Source organism: Ambystoma mexicanum, unplaced genomic scaffold (assembly GCF_040938575.1).
Source record: "Ambystoma mexicanum isolate Mex_15411 unplaced genomic scaffold, UKY_AmexF1_1 Mex_scaf163, whole genome shotgun sequence".
Classification (NCBI taxonomy): domain Eukaryota; kingdom Metazoa; phylum Chordata; class Amphibia; order Caudata; family Ambystomatidae; genus Ambystoma; species Ambystoma mexicanum.
Window position 1 is genome coordinate 152,241 of NW_027182395.1, and position 18,061 is coordinate 170,301.

The window sequence follows — 18,061 nt, forward strand, 5'->3', positions numbered from 1 at the left end:
CGGGGCCTTTCAGGGGTGAGGCAGGGCAAGGACAGTGTCCCCCATCTCCTCCTTGTGCTGCTGGCTGGCTGGCTGGCTCCTTTGCCTTGCTTTGCAGCTCCTGTGAAAAGCAAGCAAAAAGGGCAGACTTTTTTTTCCTCCCGTGACACAACAGCACCTTTTCCGAAACACTGGAAAAAAAAAACACATTTAAACAAAAAAATATTGCAAAGTGCTCTTCTTTCAAGAATTGCTCAGTCTTTCTTTTTCACAGCATTGTTTTCCCCAAGTGGGGAAGTGCACCAGTCCTGGAGGTACTGCAATACCAAGTTGATGCGTGGAGTGGACAGAGCAAGCTCCCATTCCATCTCCCGGTTCCAAAAATCAATTTAATATATGGTCCCCAGATAGAGGACGTATCAGATATTAAACTGATAAGAACAGATACTACACTTGATCTTAGCCAAAAGGCCGAGAAGCGATGCTCACAAAAGCTTTGCCTGAAAGACTGCTGCTCGGCAGCTCCCCTGCTGACTCGGAGCAACGCTCTGCGGCAGAGCCCCAGATTCCTCGGCCAAGAATAGCATTTGCATGACCAGCATGCCCGGCGGTATGGTAAGCATATTTTGCATGGCTCCGCCCCAAGATTTCCATGGGTCCCACAGCGCCTGGTGCGAGACGGCCAGACACAGGCTGCAGAGCTCCACCCAGCCAAGCTGCAGCCCGGCCTGGCACTGGCCCCGTCACCTAGCGGCCGAAAGTCACCCTCAGCTGCCCAGGAGATGCTCCCCCAAGTGCGTCCCCCTCAGATAAGGCTTGGCCGTTCGGGGCCGTTCGGGGCCTTTCAGGGGTGAGGCAGGGCAAGGACAGTGTCCCCCATCTCCTCCTTGTGCTGCTGGCTGGCTGGCTGGCTGGCTCCTTTGCCTTGCTTTGCAGCTCCTGTGAAAAGCAAGCAAAAAGGGCAGACTTTTTTTTCCTCCCGTGACACAACAGCACCTTTTCCGAAACACTGGAAAAAAAAAACACATTTAAACAAAAAAATATTGCAAAGTGCTCTTCTTTCAAGAATTGCTCAGTCTTTCTTTTTCACAGCATTGTTTTCCCCAAGTGGGGAAGTGCACCAGTCCTGGAGGTACTGCAATACCAAGTTGATGCGTGGAGTGGACAGAGCAAGCTCCCATTCCATCTCCCGGTTCCAAAAATCAATTTAATATATGGTCCCCAGATAGAGGACGTATCAGATATTAAACTGATAAGAACAGATACTACACTTGATCTTAGCCAAAAGGCCGAGAAGCGATGCCCACAAAAGCTTTGCCTGAAAGACTGCTGCTCGGCAGCTCCCCTGCTGACTCGGAGCAACGCTCTGCGGCAGAGCCCCAGATTCCTCGGCCAAGAATAGCATTTGCATGACCAGCATGCCCGGCGGTATGGTAAGCATATTTTGCATGGCTCCGCCCCAAGATTTCCATGGGTCCCACAGCGCCTGGTGCGAGACGGCCAGACACAGGCTGCAGAGCTCCACCCAGCCAAGCTGCAGCCCGGCCTGGCACTGGCCCCGTCACCTAGCGGCCGAAAGTCACCCTCAGCTGCCCAGGAGATGCTCCCCCAAGTGCGTCCCCCTCAGATAAGGCTTGGCCGTTCGGGGCCGTTCGGGGCCTTTCAGGGGTGAGGCAGGGCAAGGACAGTGTCCCCCATCTCCTCCTTGTGCTGCTGGCTGGCTGGCTGGCTGGCTCCTTTGCCTTGCTTTGCAGCTCCTGTGAAAAGCAAGCAAAAAGGGCAGACTTTTTTTTCCTCCCGTGACACAACAGCACCTTTTCCGAAACACTGGAAAAAAAAAACACATTTAAACAAAAAAATATTGCAAAGTGCTCTTCTTTCAAGAATTGCTCAGTCTTTCTTTTTCACAGCATTGTTTTCCCCAAGTGGGGAAGTGCACCAGTCCTGGAGGTACTGCAATACCAAGTTGATGCGTGGAGTGGACAGAGCAAGCTCCCATTCCATCTCCCGGTTCCAAAAATCAATTTAATATATGGTCCCCAGATAGAGGACGTATCAGATATTAAACTGATAAGAACAGATACTACACTTGATCTTAGCCAAAAGGCCGAGAAGCGATGCCCACAAAAGCTTTGCCTGAAAGACTGCTGCTCGGCAGCTCCCCTGCTGACTCGGAGCAACGCTCTGCGGCAGAGCCCCAGATTCCTCGGCCAAGAATAGCATTTGCATGACCAGCATGCCCGGCGGTATGGTAAGCATATTTTGCATGGCTCCGCCCCAAGATTTCCATGGGTCCCACAGCGCCTGGTGCGAGACGGCCAGACACAGGCTGCAGAGCTCCACCCAGAGAAGCTGCAGCCCGGCCTGGCACTGGCCCCGTCACCTAGCGGCCGAAAGTCACCCTCAGCTGCCCAGGAGATGCTCCCCCAAGTGCGTCCCCCTCAGATAAGGCTTGGCCGTTCGGGGCCGTTCGGGGCCTTTCAGGGGTGAGGCAGGGCAAGGACAGTGTCCCCCATCTCCTCCTTGTGCTGCTGGCTGGCTGGCTGGCTGGCTCCTTTGCCTTGCTTTGCAGCTCCTGTGAAAAGCAAGCAAAAAGGGCAGACTTTTTTTTCCTCCCGTGACACAACGGCACCTTTTCCGAAACACTGGAAAAAAAAAACACATTTAAACAAAAAAATATTGCAAAGTGCTCTTCTTTCAAGAATTGCTCAGTCTTTCTTTTTCACAGCATTGTTTTCCCCAAGTGGGGAAGTGCACCAGTCCTGGAGGTACTGCAATACCAAGTTGATGCGTGGAGTGGACAGAGCAAGCTCCCATTCCATCTCCCGGTTCCAAAAATCAATTTAATATATGGTCCCCAGATAGAGGACGTATCAGATATTAAACTGATAAGAACAGATACTACACTTGATCTTAGCCAAAAGGCCGAGAAGCGATGCCCACAAAAGCTTTGCCTGAAAGACTGCTGCTCGGCAGCTCCCCTGCTGACTCGGAGCAACGCTCTGCGGCAGAGCCCCAGATTCCTCGGCCAAGAATAGCATTTGCATGACCAGCATGCCCGGCGGTATGGTAAGCATATTTTGCATGGCTCCGCCCCAAGATTTCCATGGGTCCCACAGCGCCTGGTGCGAGACGGCCAGACACAGGCTGCAGAGCTCCACCCAGAGAAGCTGCAGCCCGGCCTGGCACTGGCCCCGTCACCTAGCGGCCGAAAGTCACCCTCAGCTGCCCAGGAGATGCTCCCCCAAGTGCGTCCCCCTCAGATAAGGCTTGGCCGTTCGGGGCCGTTCGGGGCCTTTCAGGGGTGAGGCAGGGCAAGGACAGTGTCCCCCATCTCCTCCTTGTGCTGCTGGCTGGCTGGCTGGCTCCTTTGCCTTGCTTTGCAGCTCCTGTGAAAAGCAAGCAAAAAGGGCAGACTTTTTTTTCCTCCCGTGACACAACAGCACCTTTTCCGAAACACTGGAAAAAAAAAACACATTTAAACAAAAAAATATTGCAAAGTGCTCTTCTTTCAAGAATTGCTCAGTCTTTCTTTTTCACAGCATTGTTTTCCCCAAGTGGGGAAGTGCACCAGTCCTGGAGGTACTGCAATACCAAGTTGATGCGTGGAGTGGACAGAGCAAGCTCCCATTCCATCTCCCGGTTCCAAAAATCAATTTAATATATGGTCCCCAGATAGAGGACGTATCAGATATTAAACTGATAAGAACAGATACTACACTTGATCTTAGCCAAAAGGCCGAGAAGCGATGCCCACAAAAGCTTTGCCTGAAAGACTGCTGCTCGGCAGCTCCCCTGCTGACTCGGAGCAACGCTCTGCGGCAGAGCCCCAGATTCCTCGGCCAAGAATAGCATTTGCATGACCAGCATGCCCGGCGGTATGGTAAGCATATTTTGCATGGCTCCGCCCCAAGATTTCCATGGGTCCCACAGCGCCTGGTGCGAGACGGCCAGACACAGGCTGCAGAGCTCCACCCAGCCAAGCTGCAGCCCGGCCTGGCACTGGCCCCGTCACCTAGCGGCCGAAAGTCACCCTCAGCTGCCCAGGAGATGCTCCCCCAAGTGCGTCCCCCTCAGATAAGGCTTGGCCGTTCGGGGCCGTTCGGGGCCTTTCAGGGGTGAGGCAGGGCAAGGACAGTGTCCCCCATCTCCTCCTTGTGCTGCTGGCTGGCTGGCTGGCTCCTTTGCCTTGCTTTGCAGCTCCTGTGAAAAGCAAGCAAAAAGGGCAGACTTTTTTTTCCTCCCGTGACACAACAGCACCTTTTCCGAAACACTGGAAAAAAAAAACACATTTAAACAAAAAAATATTGCAAAGTGCTCTTCTTTCAAGAATTGCTCAGTCTTTCTTTTTCACAGCATTGTTTTCCCCAAGTGGGGAAGTGCACCAGTCCTGGAGGTACTGCAATACCAAGTTGATGCGTGGAGTGGACAGAGCAAGCTCCCATTCCATCTCCCGGTTCCAAAAATCAATTTAATATATGGTCCCCAGATAGAGGACGTATCAGATATTAAACTGATAAGAACAGATACTACACTTGATCTTAGCCAAAAGGCCGAGAAGCGATGCCCACAAAAGCTTTGCCTGAAAGACTGCTGCTCGGCAGCTCCCCTGCTGACTCGGAGCAACGCTCTGCGGCAGAGCCCCAGATTCCTCGGCCAAGAATAGCATTTGCATGACCAGCATGCCCGGCGGTATGGTAAGCATATTTTGCATGGCTCCGCCCCAAGATTTCCATGGGTCCCACAGCGCCTGGTGCGAGACGGCCAGACACAGGCTGCAGAGCTCCACCCAGCCAAGCTGCAGCCCGGCCTGGCACTGGCCCCGTCACCTAGCGGCCGAAAGTCACCCTCAGCTGCCCAGGAGATGCTCCCCCAAGTGCGTCCCCCTCAGATAAGGCTTGGCCGTTCGGGGCCGTTCGGGGCCTTTCAGGGGTGAGGCAGGGCAAGGACAGTGTCCCCCATCTCCTCCTTGTGCTGCTGGCTGGCTGGCTGGCTGGCTCCTTTGCCTTGCTTTGCAGCTCCTGTGAAAAGCAAGCAAAAAGGGCAGACTTTTTTTTCCTCCCGTGACACAACAGCACCTTTTCCGAAACACTGGAAAAAAAAAACACATTTAAACAAAAAAATATTGCAAAGTGCTCTTCTTTCAAGAATTGCTCAGTCTTTCTTTTTCACAGCATTGTTTTCCCCAAGTGGGGAAGTGCACCAGTCCTGGAGGTACTGCAATACCAAGTTGATGCGTGGAGTGGACAGAGCAAGCTCCCATTCCATCTCCCGGTTCCAAAAATCAATTTAATATATGGTCCCCAGATAGAGGACGTATCAGATATTAAACTGATAAGAACAGATACTACACTTGATCTTAGCCAAAAGGCCGAGAAGCGATGCCCACAAAAGCTTTGCCTGAAAGACTGCTGCTCGGCAGCTCCCCTGCTGACTCGGAGCAACGCTCTGCGGCAGAGCCCCAGATTCCTCGGCCAAGAATAGCATTTGCATGACCAGCATGCCCGGCGGTATGGTAAGCATATTTTGCATGGCTCCGCCCCAAGATTTCCATGGGTCCCACAGCGCCTGGTGCGAGACGGCCAGACACAGGCTGCAGAGCTCCACCCAGAGAAGCTGCAGCCCGGCCTGGCACTGGCCCCGTCACCTAGCGGCCGAAAGTCACCCTCAGCTGCCCAGGAGATGCTCCCCCAAGTGCGTCCCCCTCAGATAAGGCTTGGCCGTTCGGGGCCGTTCGGGGCCTTTCAGGGGTGAGGCAGGGCAAGGACAGTGTCCCCCATCTCCTCCTTGTGCTGCTGGCTGGCTGGCTGGCTGGCTCCTTTGCCTTGCTTTGCAGCTCCTGTGAAAAGCAAGCAAAAAGGGCAGACTTTTTTTTCCTCCCGTGACACAACAGCACCTTTTCCGAAACACTGGAAAAAAAAAACACATTTAAACAAAAAAATATTGCAAAGTGCTCTTCTTTCAAGAATTGCTCAGTCTTTCTTTTTCACAGCATTGTTTTCCCCAAGTGGGGAAGTGCACCAGTCCTGGAGGTACTGCAATACCAAGTTGATGCGTGGAGTGGACAGAGCAAGCTCCCATTCCATCTCCCGGTTCCAAAAATCAATTTAATATATGGTCCCCAGATAGAGGACGTATCAGATATTAAACTGATAAGAACAGATACTACACTTGATCTTAGCCAAAAGGCCGAGAAGCGATGCCCACAAAAGCTTTGCCTGAAAGACTGCTGCTCGGCAGCTCCCCTGCTGACTCGGAGCAACGCTCTGCGGCAGAGCCCCAGATTCCTCGGCCAAGAATAGCATTTGCATGACCAGCATGCCCGGCGGTATGGTAAGCATATTTTGCATGGCTCCGCCCCAAGATTTCCATGGGTCCCACAGCGCCTGGTGCGAGACGGCCAGACACAGGCTGCAGAGCTCCACCCAGAGAAGCTGCAGCCCGGCCTGGCACTGGCCCCGTCACCTAGCGGCCGAAAGTCACCCTCAGCTGCCCAGGAGATGCTCCCCCAAGTGCGTCCCCCTCAGATAAGGCTTGGCCGTTCGGGGCCGTTCGGGGCCTTTCAGGGGTGAGGCAGGGCAAGGACAGTGTCCCCCATCTCCTCCTTGTGCTGCTGGCTGGCTGGCTGGCTCCTTTGCCTTGCTTTGCAGCTCCTGTGAAAAGCAAGCAAAAAGGGCAGACTTTTTTTTCCTCCCGTGACACAACAGCACCTTTTCCGAAACACTGGAAAAAAAAAACACATTTAAACAAAAAAATATTGCAAAGTGCTCTTCTTTCAAGAATTGCTCAGTCTTTCTTTTTCACAGCATTGTTTTCCCCAAGTGGGGAAGTGCACCAGTCCTGGAGGTACTGCAATACCAAGTTGATGCGTGGAGTGGACAGAGCAAGCTCCCATTCCATCTCCCGGTTCCAAAAATCAATTTAATATATGGTCCCCAGATAGAGGACGTATCAGATATTAAACTGATAAGAACAGATACTACACTTGATCTTAGCCAAAAGGCCGAGAAGCGATGCCCACAAAAGCTTTGCCTGAAAGACTGCTGCTCGGCAGCTCCCCTGCTGACTCGGAGCAACGCTCTGCGGCAGAGCCCCAGATTCCTCGGCCAAGAATAGCATTTGCATGACCAGCATGCCCGGCGGTATGGTAAGCATATTTTGCATGGCTCCGCCCCAAGATTTCCATGGGTCCCACAGCGCCTGGTGCGAGACGGCCAGACACAGGCTGCAGAGCTCCACCCAGCCAAGCTGCAGCCCGGCCTGGCACTGGCCCCGTCACCTAGCGGCCGAAAGTCACCCTCAGCTGCCCAGGAGATGCTCCCCCAAGTGCGTCCCCCTCAGATAAGGCTTGGCCGTTCGGGGCCGTTCGGGGCCTTTCAGGGGTGAGGCAGGGCAAGGACAGTGTCCCCCATCTCCTCCTTGTGCTGCTGGCTGGCTGGCTGGCTGGCTCCTTTGCCTTGCTTTGCAGCTCCTGTGAAAAGCAAGCAAAAAGGGCAGACTTTTTTTTCCTCCCGTGACACAACAGCACCTTTTCCGAAACACTGGAAAAAAAAAACACATTTAAACAAAAAAATATTGCAAAGTGCTCTTCTTTCAAGAATTGCTCAGTCTTTCTTTTTCACAGCATTGTTTTCCCCAAGTGGGGAAGTGCACCAGTCCTGGAGGTACTGCAATACCAAGTTGATGCGTGGAGTGGACAGAGCAAGCTCCCATTCCATCTCCCGGTTCCAAAAATCAATTTAATATATGGTCCCCAGATAGAGGACGTATCAGATATTAAACTGATAAGAACAGATACTACACTTGATCTTAGCCAAAAGGCCGAGAAGCGATGCCCACAAAAGCTTTGCCTGAAAGACTGCTGCTCGGCAGCTCCCCTGCTGACTCGGAGCAACGCTCTGCGGCAGAGCCCCAGATTCCTCGGCCAAGAATAGCATTTGCATGACCAGCATGCCCGGCGGTATGGTAAGCATATTTTGCATGGCTCCGCCCCAAGATTTCCATGGGTCCCACAGCGCCTGGTGCGAGACGGCCAGACACAGGCTGCAGAGCTCCACCCAGAGAAGCTGCAGCCCGGCCTGGCACTGGCCCCGTCACCTAGCGGCCGAAAGTCACCCTCAGCTGCCCAGGAGATGCTCCCCCAAGTGCGTCCCCCTCAGATAAGGCTTGGCCGTTCGGGGCCGTTCGGGGCCTTTCAGGGGTGAGGCAGGGCAAGGACAGTGTCCCCCATCTCCTCCTTGTGCTGCTGGCTGGCTGGCTGGCTCCTTTGCCTTGCTTTGCAGCTCCTGTGAAAAGCAAGCAAAAAGGGCAGACTTTTTTTTCCTCCCGTGACACAACAGCACCTTTTCCGAAACACTGGAAAAAAAAAACACATTTAAACAAAAAAATATTGCAAAGTGCTCTTCTTTCAAGAATTGCTCAGTCTTTCTTTTTCACAGCATTGTTTTCCCCAAGTGGGGAAGTGCACCAGTCCTGGAGGTACTGCAATACCAAGTTGATGCGTGGAGTGGACAGAGCAAGCTCCCATTCCATCTCCCGGTTCCAAAAATCAATTTAATATATGGTCCCCAGATAGAGGACGTATCAGATATTAAACTGATAAGAACAGATACTACACTTGATCTTAGCCAAAAGGCCGAGAAGCGATGCCCACAAAAGCTTTGCCTGAAAGACTGCTGCTCGGCAGCTCCCCTGCTGACTCGGAGCAACGCTCTGCGGCAGAGCCCCAGATTCCTCGGCCAAGAATAGCATTTGCATGACCAGCATGCCCGGCGGTATGGTAAGCATATTTTGCATGGCTCCGCCCCAAGATTTCCATGGGTCCCACAGCGCCTGGTGCGAGACGGCCAGACACAGGCTGCAGAGCTCCACCCAGAGAAGCTGCAGCCCGGCCTGGCACTGGCCCCGTCACCTAGCGGCCGAAAGTCACCCTCAGCTGCCCAGGAGATGCTCCCCCAAGTGCGTCCCCCTCAGATAAGGCTTGGCCGTTCGGGGCCGTTCGGGGCCTTTCAGGGGTGAGGCAGGGCAAGGACAGTGTCCCCCATCTCCTCCTTGTGCTGCTGGCTGGCTGGCTGGCTGGCTCCTTTGCCTTGCTTTGCAGCTCCTGTGAAAAGCAAGCAAAAAGGGCAGACTTTTTTTTCCTCCCGTGACACAACAGCACCTTTTCCGAAACACTGGAAAAAAAAAACACATTTAAACAAAAAAATATTGCAAAGTGCTCTTCTTTCAAGAATTGCTCAGTCTTTCTTTTTCACAGCATTGTTTTCCCCAAGTGGGGAAGTGCACCAGTCCTGGAGGTACTGCAATACCAAGTTGATGCGTGGAGTGGACAGAGCAAGCTCCCATTCCATCTCCCGGTTCCAAAAATCAATTTAATATATGGTCCCCAGATAGAGGACGTATCAGATATTAAACTGATAAGAACAGATACTACACTTGATCTTAGCCAAAAGGCCGAGAAGCGATGCCCACAAAAGCTTTGCCTGAAAGACTGCTGCTCGGCAGCTCCCCTGCTGACTCGGAGCAACGCTCTGCGGCAGAGCCCCAGATTCCTCGGCCAAGAATAGCATTTGCATGACCAGCATGCCCGGCGGTATGGTAAGCATATTTTGCATGGCTCCGCCCCAAGATTTCCATGGGTCCCACAGCGCCTGGTGCGAGACGGCCAGACACAGGCTGCAGAGCTCCACCCAGAGAAGCTGCAGCCCGGCCTGGCACTGGCCCCGTCACCTAGCGGCCGAAAGTCACCCTCAGCTGCCCAGGAGATGCTCCCCCAAGTGCGTCCCCCTCAGATAAGGCTTGGCCGTTCGGGGCCGTTCGGGGCCTTTCAGGGGTGAGGCAGGGCAAGGACAGTGTCCCCCATCTCCTCCTTGTGCTGCTGGCTGGCTGGCTGGCTCCTTTGCCTTGCTTTGCAGCTCCTGTGAAAAGCAAGCAAAAAGGGCAGACTTTTTTTTCCTCCCGTGACACAACAGCACCTTTTCCGAAACACTGGAAAAAAAAAACACATTTAAACAAAAAAATATTGCAAAGTGCTCTTCTTTCAAGAATTGCTCAGTCTTTCTTTTTCACAGCATTGTTTTCCCCAAGTGGGGAAGTGCACCAGTCCTGGAGGTACTGCAATACCAAGTTGATGCGTGGAGTGGACAGAGCAAGCTCCCATTCCATCTCCCGGTTCCAAAAATCAATTTAATATATGGTCCCCAGATAGAGGACGTATCAGATATTAAACTGATAAGAACAGATACTACACTTGATCTTAGCCAAAAGGCCGAGAAGCGATGCTCACAAAAGCTTTGCCTGAAAGACTGCTGCTCGGCAGCTCCCCTGCTGACTCGGAGCAACGCTCTGCGGCAGAGCCCCAGATTCCTCGGCCAAGAATAGCATTTGCATGACCAGCATGCCCGGCGGTATGGTAAGCATATTTTGCATGGCTCCGCCCCAAGATTTCCATGGGTCCCACAGCGCCTGGTGCGAGACGGCCAGACACAGGCTGCAGAGCTCCACCCAGCCAAGCTGCAGCCCGGCCTGGCACTGGCCCCGTCACCTAGCGGCCGAAAGTCACCCTCAGCTGCCCAGGAGATGCTCCCCCAAGTGCGTCCCCCTCAGATAAGGCTTGGCCGTTCGGGGCCGTTCGGGGCCTTTCAGGGGTGAGGCAGGGCAAGGACAGTGTCCCCCATCTCCTCCTTGTGCTGCTGGCTGGCTGGCTGGCTCCTTTGCCTTGCTTTGCAGCTCCTGTGAAAAGCAAGCAAAAAGGGCAGACTTTTTTTTCCTCCCGTGACACAACAGCACCTTTTCCGAAACACTGGAAAAAAAAAACACATTTAAACAAAAAAATATTGCAAAGTGCTCTTCTTTCAAGAATTGCTCAGTCTTTCTTTTTCACAGCATTGTTTTCCCCAAGTGGGGAAGTGCACCAGTCCTGGAGGTACTGCAATACCAAGTTGATGCGTGGAGTGGACAGAGCAAGCTCCCATTCCATCTCCCGGTTCCAAAAATCAATTTAATATATGGTCCCCAGATAGAGGACGTATCAGATATTAAACTGATAAGAACAGATACTACACTTGATCTTAGCCAAAAGGCCGAGAAGCGATGCCCACAAAAGCTTTGCCTGAAAGACTGCTGCTCGGCAGCTCCCCTGCTGACTCGGAGCAACGCTCTGCGGCAGAGCCCCAGATTCCTCGGCCAAGAATAGCATTTGCATGACCAGCATGCCCGGCGGTATGGTAAGCATATTTTGCATGGCTCCGCCCCAAGATTTCCATGGGTCCCACAGCGCCTGGTGCGAGACGGCCAGACACAGGCTGCAGAGCTCCACCCAGAGAAGCTGCAGCCCGGCCTGGCACTGGCCCCGTCACCTAGCGGCCGAAAGTCACCCTCAGCTGCCCAGGAGATGCTCCCCCAAGTGCGTCCCCCTCAGATAAGGCTTGGCCGTTCGGGGCCGTTCGGGGCCTTTCAGGGGTGAGGCAGGGCAAGGACAGTGTCCCCCATCTCCTCCTTGTGCTGCTGGCTGGCTGGCTGGCTGGCTCCTTTGCCTTGCTTTGCAGCTCCTGTGAAAAGCAAGCAAAAAGGGCAGACTTTTTTTTCCTCCCGTGACACAACAGCACCTTTTCCGAAACACTGGAAAAAAAAAACACATTTAAACAAAAAAATATTGCAAAGTGCTCTTCTTTCAAGAATTGCTCAGTCTTTCTTTTTCACAGCATTGTTTTCCCCAAGTGGGGAAGTGCACCAGTCCTGGAGGTACTGCAATACCAAGTTGATGCGTGGAGTGGACAGAGCAAGCTCCCATTCCATCTCCCGGTTCCAAAAATCAATTTAATATATGGTCCCCAGATAGAGGACGTATCAGATATTAAACTGATAAGAACAGATACTACACTTGATCTTAGCCAAAAGGCCGAGAAGCGATGCCCACAAAAGCTTTGCCTGAAAGACTGCTGCTCGGCAGCTCCCCTGCTGACTCGGAGCAACGCTCTGCGGCAGAGCCCCAGATTCCTCGGCCAAGAATAGCATTTGCATGACCAGCATGCCCGGCGGTATGGTAAGCATATTTTGCATGGCTCCGCCCCAAGATTTCCATGGGTCCCACAGCGCCTGGTGCGAGACGGCCAGACACAGGCTGCAGAGCTCCACCCAGCCAAGCTGCAGCCCGGCCTGGCACTGGCCCCGTCACCTAGCGGCCGAAAGTCACCCTCAGCTGCCCAGGAGATGCTCCCCCAAGTGCGTCCCCCTCAGATAAGGCTTGGCCGTTCGGGGCCGTTCGGGGCCTTTCAGGGGTGAGGCAGGGCAAGGACAGTGTCCCCCATCTCCTCCTTGTGCTGCTGGCTGGCTGGCTGGCTGGCTCCTTTGCCTTGCTTTGCAGCTCCTGTGAAAAGCAAGCAAAAAGGGCAGACTTTTTTTTCCTCCCGTGACACAACAGCACCTTTTCCGAAACACTGGAAAAAAAAAACACATTTAAACAAAAAAATATTGCAAAGTGCTCTTCTTTCAAGAATTGCTCAGTCTTTCTTTTTCACAGCATTGTTTTCCCCAAGTGGGGAAGTGCACCAGTCCTGGAGGTACTGCAATACCAAGTTGATGCGTGGAGTGGACAGAGCAAGCTCCCATTCCATCTCCCGGTTCCAAAAATCAATTTAATATATGGTCCCCAGATAGAGGACGTATCAGATATTAAACTGATAAGAACAGATACTACACTTGATCTTAGCCAAAAGGCCGAGAAGCGATGCCCACAAAAGCTTTGCCTGAAAGACTGCTGCTCGGCAGCTCCCCTGCTGACTCGGAGCAACGCTCTGCGGCAGAGCCCCAGATTCCTCGGCCAAGAATAGCATTTGCATGACCAGCATGCCCGGCGGTATGGTAAGCATATTTTGCATGGCTCCGCCCCAAGATTTCCATGGGTCCCACAGCGCCTGGTGCGAGACGGCCAGACACAGGCTGCAGAGCTCCACCCAGAGAAGCTGCAGCCCGGCCTGGCACTGGCCCCGTCACCTAGCGGCCGAAAGTCACCCTCAGCTGCCCAGGAGATGCTCCCCCAAGTGCGTCCCCCTCAGATAAGGCTTGGCCGTTCGGGGCCGTTCGGGGCCTTTCAGGGGTGAGGCAGGGCAAGGACAGTGTCCCCCATCTCCTCCTTGTGCTGCTGGCTGGCTGGCTGGCTGGCTCCTTTGCCTTGCTTTGCAGCTCCTGTGAAAAGCAAGCAAAAAGGGCAGACTTTTTTTTCCTCCCGTGACACAACAGCACCTTTTCCGAAACACTGGAAAAAAAAAACACATTTAAACAAAAAAATATTGCAAAGTGCTCTTCTTTCAAGAATTGCTCAGTCTTTCTTTTTCACAGCATTGTTTTCCCCAAGTGGGGAAGTGCACCAGTCCTGGAGGTACTGCAATACCAAGTTGATGCGTGGAGTGGACAGAGCAAGCTCCCATTCCATCTCCCGGTTCCAAAAATCAATTTAATATATGGTCCCCAGATAGAGGACGTATCAGATATTAAACTGATAAGAACAGATACTACACTTGATCTTAGCCAAAAGGCCGAGAAGCGATGCCCACAAAAGCTTTGCCTGAAAGACTGCTGCTCGGCAGCTCCCCTGCTGACTCGGAGCAACGCTCTGCGGCAGAGCCCCAGATTCCTCGGCCAAGAATAGCATTTGCATGACCAGCATGCCCGGCGGTATGGTAAGCATATTTTGCATGGCTCCGCCCCAAGATTTCCATGGGTCCCACAGCGCCTGGTGCGAGACGGCCAGACACAGGCTGCAGAGCTCCACCCAGAGAAGCTGCAGCCCGGCCTGGCACTGGCCCCGTCACCTAGCGGCCGAAAGTCACCCTCAGCTGCCCAGGAGATGCTCCCCCAAGTGCGTCCCCCTCAGATAAGGCTTGGCCGTTCGGGGCCGTTCGGGGCCTTTCAGGGGTGAGGCAGGGCAAGGACAGTGTCCCCCATCTCCTCCTTGTGCTGCTGGCTGGCTGGCTGGCTCCTTTGCCTTGCTTTGCAGCTCCTGTGAAAAGCAAGCAAAAAGGGCAGACTTTTTTTTCCTCCCGTGACACAACAGCACCTTTTCCGAAACACTGGAAAAAAAAACACATTTAAACAAAAAAATATTGCAAAGTGCTCTTCTTTCAAGAATTGCTCAGTCTTTCTTTTTCACAGCATTGTTTTCCCCAAGTGGGGAAGTGCACCAGTCCTGGAGGTACTGCAATACCAAGTTGATGCGTGGAGTGGACAGAGCAAGCTCCCATTCCATCTCCCGGTTCCAAAAATCAATTTAATATATGGTCCCCAGATAGAGGACGTATCAGATATTAAACTGATAAGAACAGATACTACACTTGATCTTAGCCAAAAGGCCGAGAAGCGATGCCCACAAAAGCTTTGCCTGAAAGACTGCTGCTCGGCAGCTCCCCTGCTGACTCGGAGCAACGCTCTGCGGCAGAGCCCCAGATTCCTCGGCCAAGAATAGCATTTGCATGACCAGCATGCCCGGCGGTATGGTAAGCATATTTTGCATGGCTCCGCCCCAAGATTTCCATGGGTCCCACAGCGCCTGGTGCGAGACGGCCAGACACAGGCTGCAGAGCTCCACCCAGCCAAGCTGCAGCCCGGCCTGGCACTGGCCCCGTCACCTAGCGGCCGAAAGTCACCCTCAGCTGCCCAGGAGATGCTCCCCCAAGTGCGTCCCCCTCAGATAAGGCTTGGCCGTTCGGGGCCGTTCGGGGCCTTTCAGGGGTGAGGCAGGGCAAGGACAGTGTCCCCCATCTCCTCCTTGTGCTGCTGGCTGGCTGGCTGGCTGGCTCCTTTGCCTTGCTTTGCAGCTCCTGTGAAAAGCAAGCAAAAAGGGCAGACTTTTTTTTCCTCCCGTGACACAACAGCACCTTTTCCGAAACACTGGAAAAAAAAAACACATTTAAACAAAAAAATATTGCAAAGTGCTCTTCTTTCAAGAATTGCTCAGTCTTTCTTTTTCACAGCATTGTTTTCCCCAAGTGGGGAAGTGCACCAGTCCTGGAGGTACTGCAATACCAAGTTGATGCGTGGAGTGGACAGAGCAAGCTCCCATTCCATCTCCCGGTTCCAAAAATCAATTTAATATATGGTCCCCAGATAGAGGACGTATCAGATATTAAACTGATAAGAACAGATACTACACTTGATCTTAGCCAAAAGGCCGAGAAGCGATGCCCACAAAAGCTTTGCCTGAAAGACTGCTGCTCGGCAGCTCCCCTGCTGACTCGGAGCAACGCTCTGCGGCAGAGCCCCAGATTCCTCGGCCAAGAATAGCATTTGCATGACCAGCATGCCCGGCGGTATGGTAAGCATATTTTGCATGGCTCCGCCCCAAGATTTCCATGGGTCCCACAGCGCCTGGTGCGAGACGGCCAGACACAGGCTGCAGAGCTCCACCCAGAGAAGCTGCAGCCCGGCCTGGCACTGGCCCCGTCACCTAGCGGCCGAAAGTCACCCTCAGCTGCCCAGGAGATGCTCCCCCAAGTGCGTCCCCCTCAGATAAGGCTTGGCCGTTTCGGGGCGTTCGGGGCCTTTCAGGGGTGAGGCAGGGCAAGGACAGTGTCCCCCATCTCCTCCTTGTGCTGCTGGCTGGCTGGCTGGCTCCTTTGCCTTGCTTTGCAGCTCCTGTGAAAAGCAAGCAAAAAGGGCAGACTTTTTTTTCCTCCCGTGACACAACAGCACCTTTTCCGAAACACTGGAAAAAAAAAACACATTTAAACAAAAAAATATTGCAAAGTGCTCTTCTTTCAAGAATTGCTCAGTCTTTCTTTTTCACAGCATTGTTTTCCCCAAGTGGGGAAGTGCACCAGTCCTGGAGGTACTGCAATACCAAGTTGATGCGTGGAGTGGACAGAGCAAGCTCCCATTCCATCTCCCGGTTCCAAAAATCAATTTAATATATGGTCCCCAGATAGAGGACGTATCAGATATTAAACTGATAAGAACAGATACTACACTTGATCTTAGCCAAAAGGCCGAGAAGCGATGCTCACAAAAGCTTTGCCTGAAAGACTGCTGCTCGGCAGCTCCCCTGCTGACTCGGAGCAACGCTCTGCGGCAGAGCCCCAGATTCCTCGGCCAAGAATAGCATTTGCATGACCAGCATGCCCGGCGGTATGGTAAGCATATTTTGCATGGCTCCGCCCCAAGATTTCCATGGGTCCCACAGCGCCTGGTGCGAGACGGCCAGACACAGGCTGCAGAGCTCCACCCAGCCAAGCTGCAGCCCGGCCTGGCACTGGCCCCGTCACCTAGCGGCCGAAAGTCACCCTCAGCTGCCCAGGAGATGCTCCCCCAAGTGCGTCCCCCTCAGATAAGGCTTGGCCGTTCGGGGCCGTTCGGGGCCTTTCAGGGGTGAGGCAGGGCAAGGACAGTGTCCCCCATCTCCTCCTTGTGCTGCTGGCTGGCTGGCTGGCTGGCTCCTTTGCCTTGCTTTGCAGCTCCTGTGAAAAGCAAGCAAAAAGGGCAGACTTTTTTTTCCTCCCGTGACACAACAGCACCTTTTCCGAAACACTGGAAAAAAAAAACACATTTAAACAAAAAAATATTGCAAAGTGCTCTTCTTTCAAGAATTGCTCAGTCTTTCTTTTTCACAGCATTGTTTTCCCCAAGTGGGGAAGTGCACCAGTCCTGGAGGTACTGCAATACCAAGTTGATGCGTGGAGTGGACAGAGCAAGCTCCCATTCCATCTCCCGGTTCCAAAAATCAATTTAATATATGGTCCCCAGATAGAGGACGTATCAGATATTAAACTGATAAGAACAGATACTACACTTGATCTTAGCCAAAAGGCCGAGAAGCGATGCCCACAAAAGCTTTGCCTGAAAGACTGCTGCTCGGCAGCTCCCCTGCTGACTCGGAGCAACGCTCTGCGGCAGAGCCCCAGATTCCTCGGCCAAGAATAGCATTTGCATGACCAGCATGCCCGGCGGTATGGTAAGCATATTTTGCATGGCTCCGCCCCAAGATTTCCATGGGTCCCACAGCGCCTGGTGCGAGACGGCCAGACACAGGCTGCAGAGCTCCACCCAGCCAAGCTGCAGCCCGGCCTGGCACTGGCCCCGTCACCTAGCGGCCGAAAGTCACCCTCAGCTGCCCAGGAGATGCTCCCCCAAGTGCGTCCCCCTCAGATAAGGCTTGGCCGTTCGGGGCCGTTCGGGGCCTTTCAGGGGTGAGGCAGGGCAAGGACAGTGTCCCCCATCTCCTCCTTGTGCTGCTGGCTGGCTGGCTGGCTGGCTCCTTTGCCTTGCTTTGCAGCTCCTGTGAAAAGCAAGCAAAAAGGGCAGACTTTTTTTTCCTCCCGTGACACAACAGCACCTTTTCCGAAACACTGGAAAAAAAAAACACATTTAAACAAAAAAATATTGCAAAGTGCTCTTCTTTCAAGAATTGCTCAGTCTTTCTTTTTCACAGCATTGTTTTTCCCCAAGTGGGGAAGTGCACCAGTCCTGGAGGTACTGCAATACCAAGTTGATGCGTGGAGTGGACAGAGCAAGCTCCCATTCCATCTCCCGGTTCCAAAAATCAATTTAATATATGGTCCCCAGATAGAGGACGTATCAGATATTAAACTGATAAGAACAGATACTACACTTGATCTTAGCCAAAAGGCCGAGAAGCGATGCCCACAAAAGCTTTGCCTGAAAGACTGCTGCTCGGCAGCTCCCCTGCTGACTCGGAGCAACGCTCTGCGGCAGAGCCCCAGATTCCTCGGCCAAGAATAGCATTTGCATGACCAGCATGCCCGGCGGTATGGTAAGCATATTTTGCATGGCTCCGCCCCAAGATTTCCATGGGTCCCACAGCGCCTGGTGCGAGACGGCCAGACACAGGCTGCAGAGCTCCACCCAGAGAAGCTGCAGCCCGGCCTGGCACTGGCCCCGTCACCTAGCGGCCGAAAGTCACCCTCAGCTGCCCAGGAGATGCTCCCCAAGTGCGTCCCCCTCAGATAAGGCTTGGCCGTTCGGGGCCGTTCGGGGCCTTTCAGGGGTGAGGCAGGGCAAGGACAGTGTCCCCCATCTCCTCCTTGTGCTGCTGGCTGGCTGGCTGGCTGGCCTCCTTTGCCTTGCTTTGCAG

The 18,061-nt window shown here is 53.4% G+C and overlaps 22 non-coding genes across 22 annotated transcripts; all 22 read right to left on the bottom strand.

Moving 5' to 3' along the window:
* Nucleotides 1-271: 271 nt before the first annotated feature.
* LOC138554553 (U2 spliceosomal RNA) lies at nt 272-462 on the bottom strand. The gene has a single exon (XR_011297553.1). It is a non-coding gene; the product is annotated as a U2 spliceosomal RNA (small nuclear RNA).
* Nucleotides 463-1,089: 627 nt separating this feature from the next.
* On the bottom strand, nt 1,090-1,280 carry LOC138554555 (U2 spliceosomal RNA). The gene has a single exon (XR_011297554.1). It is a non-coding gene; the product is annotated as a U2 spliceosomal RNA (small nuclear RNA).
* A 627-nt stretch (nt 1,281-1,907) lies between these two features.
* LOC138554557 (U2 spliceosomal RNA) lies at nt 1,908-2,098 on the bottom strand. The gene has a single exon (XR_011297556.1). It is a non-coding gene; the product is annotated as a U2 spliceosomal RNA (small nuclear RNA).
* Nucleotides 2,099-2,725: 627 nt separating this feature from the next.
* On the bottom strand, nt 2,726-2,916 carry LOC138554558 (U2 spliceosomal RNA). The gene has a single exon (XR_011297557.1). It is a non-coding gene; the product is annotated as a U2 spliceosomal RNA (small nuclear RNA).
* A 623-nt stretch (nt 2,917-3,539) lies between these two features.
* On the bottom strand, nt 3,540-3,730 carry LOC138554559 (U2 spliceosomal RNA). The gene has a single exon (XR_011297558.1). It is a non-coding gene; the product is annotated as a U2 spliceosomal RNA (small nuclear RNA).
* A 623-nt stretch (nt 3,731-4,353) lies between these two features.
* LOC138554560 (U2 spliceosomal RNA) lies at nt 4,354-4,544 on the bottom strand. Its single transcript, XR_011297559.1, has one exon. It is a non-coding gene; the product is annotated as a U2 spliceosomal RNA (small nuclear RNA).
* A 627-nt stretch (nt 4,545-5,171) lies between these two features.
* On the bottom strand, nt 5,172-5,362 carry LOC138554561 (U2 spliceosomal RNA). Its single transcript, XR_011297560.1, has one exon. It is a non-coding gene; the product is annotated as a U2 spliceosomal RNA (small nuclear RNA).
* Nucleotides 5,363-5,989: 627 nt separating this feature from the next.
* LOC138554562 (U2 spliceosomal RNA) lies at nt 5,990-6,180 on the bottom strand. Its single transcript, XR_011297561.1, has one exon. It is a non-coding gene; the product is annotated as a U2 spliceosomal RNA (small nuclear RNA).
* Nucleotides 6,181-6,803: 623 nt separating this feature from the next.
* Nucleotides 6,804-6,994, bottom strand: LOC138554563 (U2 spliceosomal RNA). The gene has a single exon (XR_011297562.1). It is a non-coding gene; the product is annotated as a U2 spliceosomal RNA (small nuclear RNA).
* A 627-nt stretch (nt 6,995-7,621) lies between these two features.
* On the bottom strand, nt 7,622-7,812 carry LOC138554564 (U2 spliceosomal RNA). Its single transcript, XR_011297563.1, has one exon. It is a non-coding gene; the product is annotated as a U2 spliceosomal RNA (small nuclear RNA).
* Nucleotides 7,813-8,435: 623 nt separating this feature from the next.
* Nucleotides 8,436-8,626, bottom strand: LOC138554565 (U2 spliceosomal RNA). Its single transcript, XR_011297564.1, has one exon. It is a non-coding gene; the product is annotated as a U2 spliceosomal RNA (small nuclear RNA).
* Nucleotides 8,627-9,253: 627 nt separating this feature from the next.
* On the bottom strand, nt 9,254-9,444 carry LOC138554566 (U2 spliceosomal RNA). The gene has a single exon (XR_011297565.1). It is a non-coding gene; the product is annotated as a U2 spliceosomal RNA (small nuclear RNA).
* Nucleotides 9,445-10,067: 623 nt separating this feature from the next.
* LOC138554568 (U2 spliceosomal RNA) lies at nt 10,068-10,258 on the bottom strand. The gene has a single exon (XR_011297567.1). It is a non-coding gene; the product is annotated as a U2 spliceosomal RNA (small nuclear RNA).
* Nucleotides 10,259-10,881: 623 nt separating this feature from the next.
* LOC138554569 (U2 spliceosomal RNA) lies at nt 10,882-11,072 on the bottom strand. Its single transcript, XR_011297568.1, has one exon. It is a non-coding gene; the product is annotated as a U2 spliceosomal RNA (small nuclear RNA).
* Nucleotides 11,073-11,699: 627 nt separating this feature from the next.
* On the bottom strand, nt 11,700-11,890 carry LOC138554571 (U2 spliceosomal RNA). The gene has a single exon (XR_011297569.1). It is a non-coding gene; the product is annotated as a U2 spliceosomal RNA (small nuclear RNA).
* Nucleotides 11,891-12,517: 627 nt separating this feature from the next.
* On the bottom strand, nt 12,518-12,708 carry LOC138554572 (U2 spliceosomal RNA). Its single transcript, XR_011297570.1, has one exon. It is a non-coding gene; the product is annotated as a U2 spliceosomal RNA (small nuclear RNA).
* A 627-nt stretch (nt 12,709-13,335) lies between these two features.
* LOC138554573 (U2 spliceosomal RNA) lies at nt 13,336-13,526 on the bottom strand. Its single transcript, XR_011297571.1, has one exon. It is a non-coding gene; the product is annotated as a U2 spliceosomal RNA (small nuclear RNA).
* Nucleotides 13,527-14,148: 622 nt separating this feature from the next.
* LOC138554574 (U2 spliceosomal RNA) lies at nt 14,149-14,339 on the bottom strand. Its single transcript, XR_011297572.1, has one exon. It is a non-coding gene; the product is annotated as a U2 spliceosomal RNA (small nuclear RNA).
* Nucleotides 14,340-14,966: 627 nt separating this feature from the next.
* Nucleotides 14,967-15,157, bottom strand: LOC138554575 (U2 spliceosomal RNA). The gene has a single exon (XR_011297573.1). It is a non-coding gene; the product is annotated as a U2 spliceosomal RNA (small nuclear RNA).
* A 623-nt stretch (nt 15,158-15,780) lies between these two features.
* LOC138554576 (U2 spliceosomal RNA) lies at nt 15,781-15,971 on the bottom strand. The gene has a single exon (XR_011297574.1). It is a non-coding gene; the product is annotated as a U2 spliceosomal RNA (small nuclear RNA).
* Nucleotides 15,972-16,598: 627 nt separating this feature from the next.
* On the bottom strand, nt 16,599-16,789 carry LOC138554577 (U2 spliceosomal RNA). Its single transcript, XR_011297575.1, has one exon. It is a non-coding gene; the product is annotated as a U2 spliceosomal RNA (small nuclear RNA).
* A 628-nt stretch (nt 16,790-17,417) lies between these two features.
* Nucleotides 17,418-17,608, bottom strand: LOC138554578 (U2 spliceosomal RNA). Its single transcript, XR_011297576.1, has one exon. It is a non-coding gene; the product is annotated as a U2 spliceosomal RNA (small nuclear RNA).
* Between the last annotated feature and the right edge of the window lie 453 nt (nt 17,609-18,061).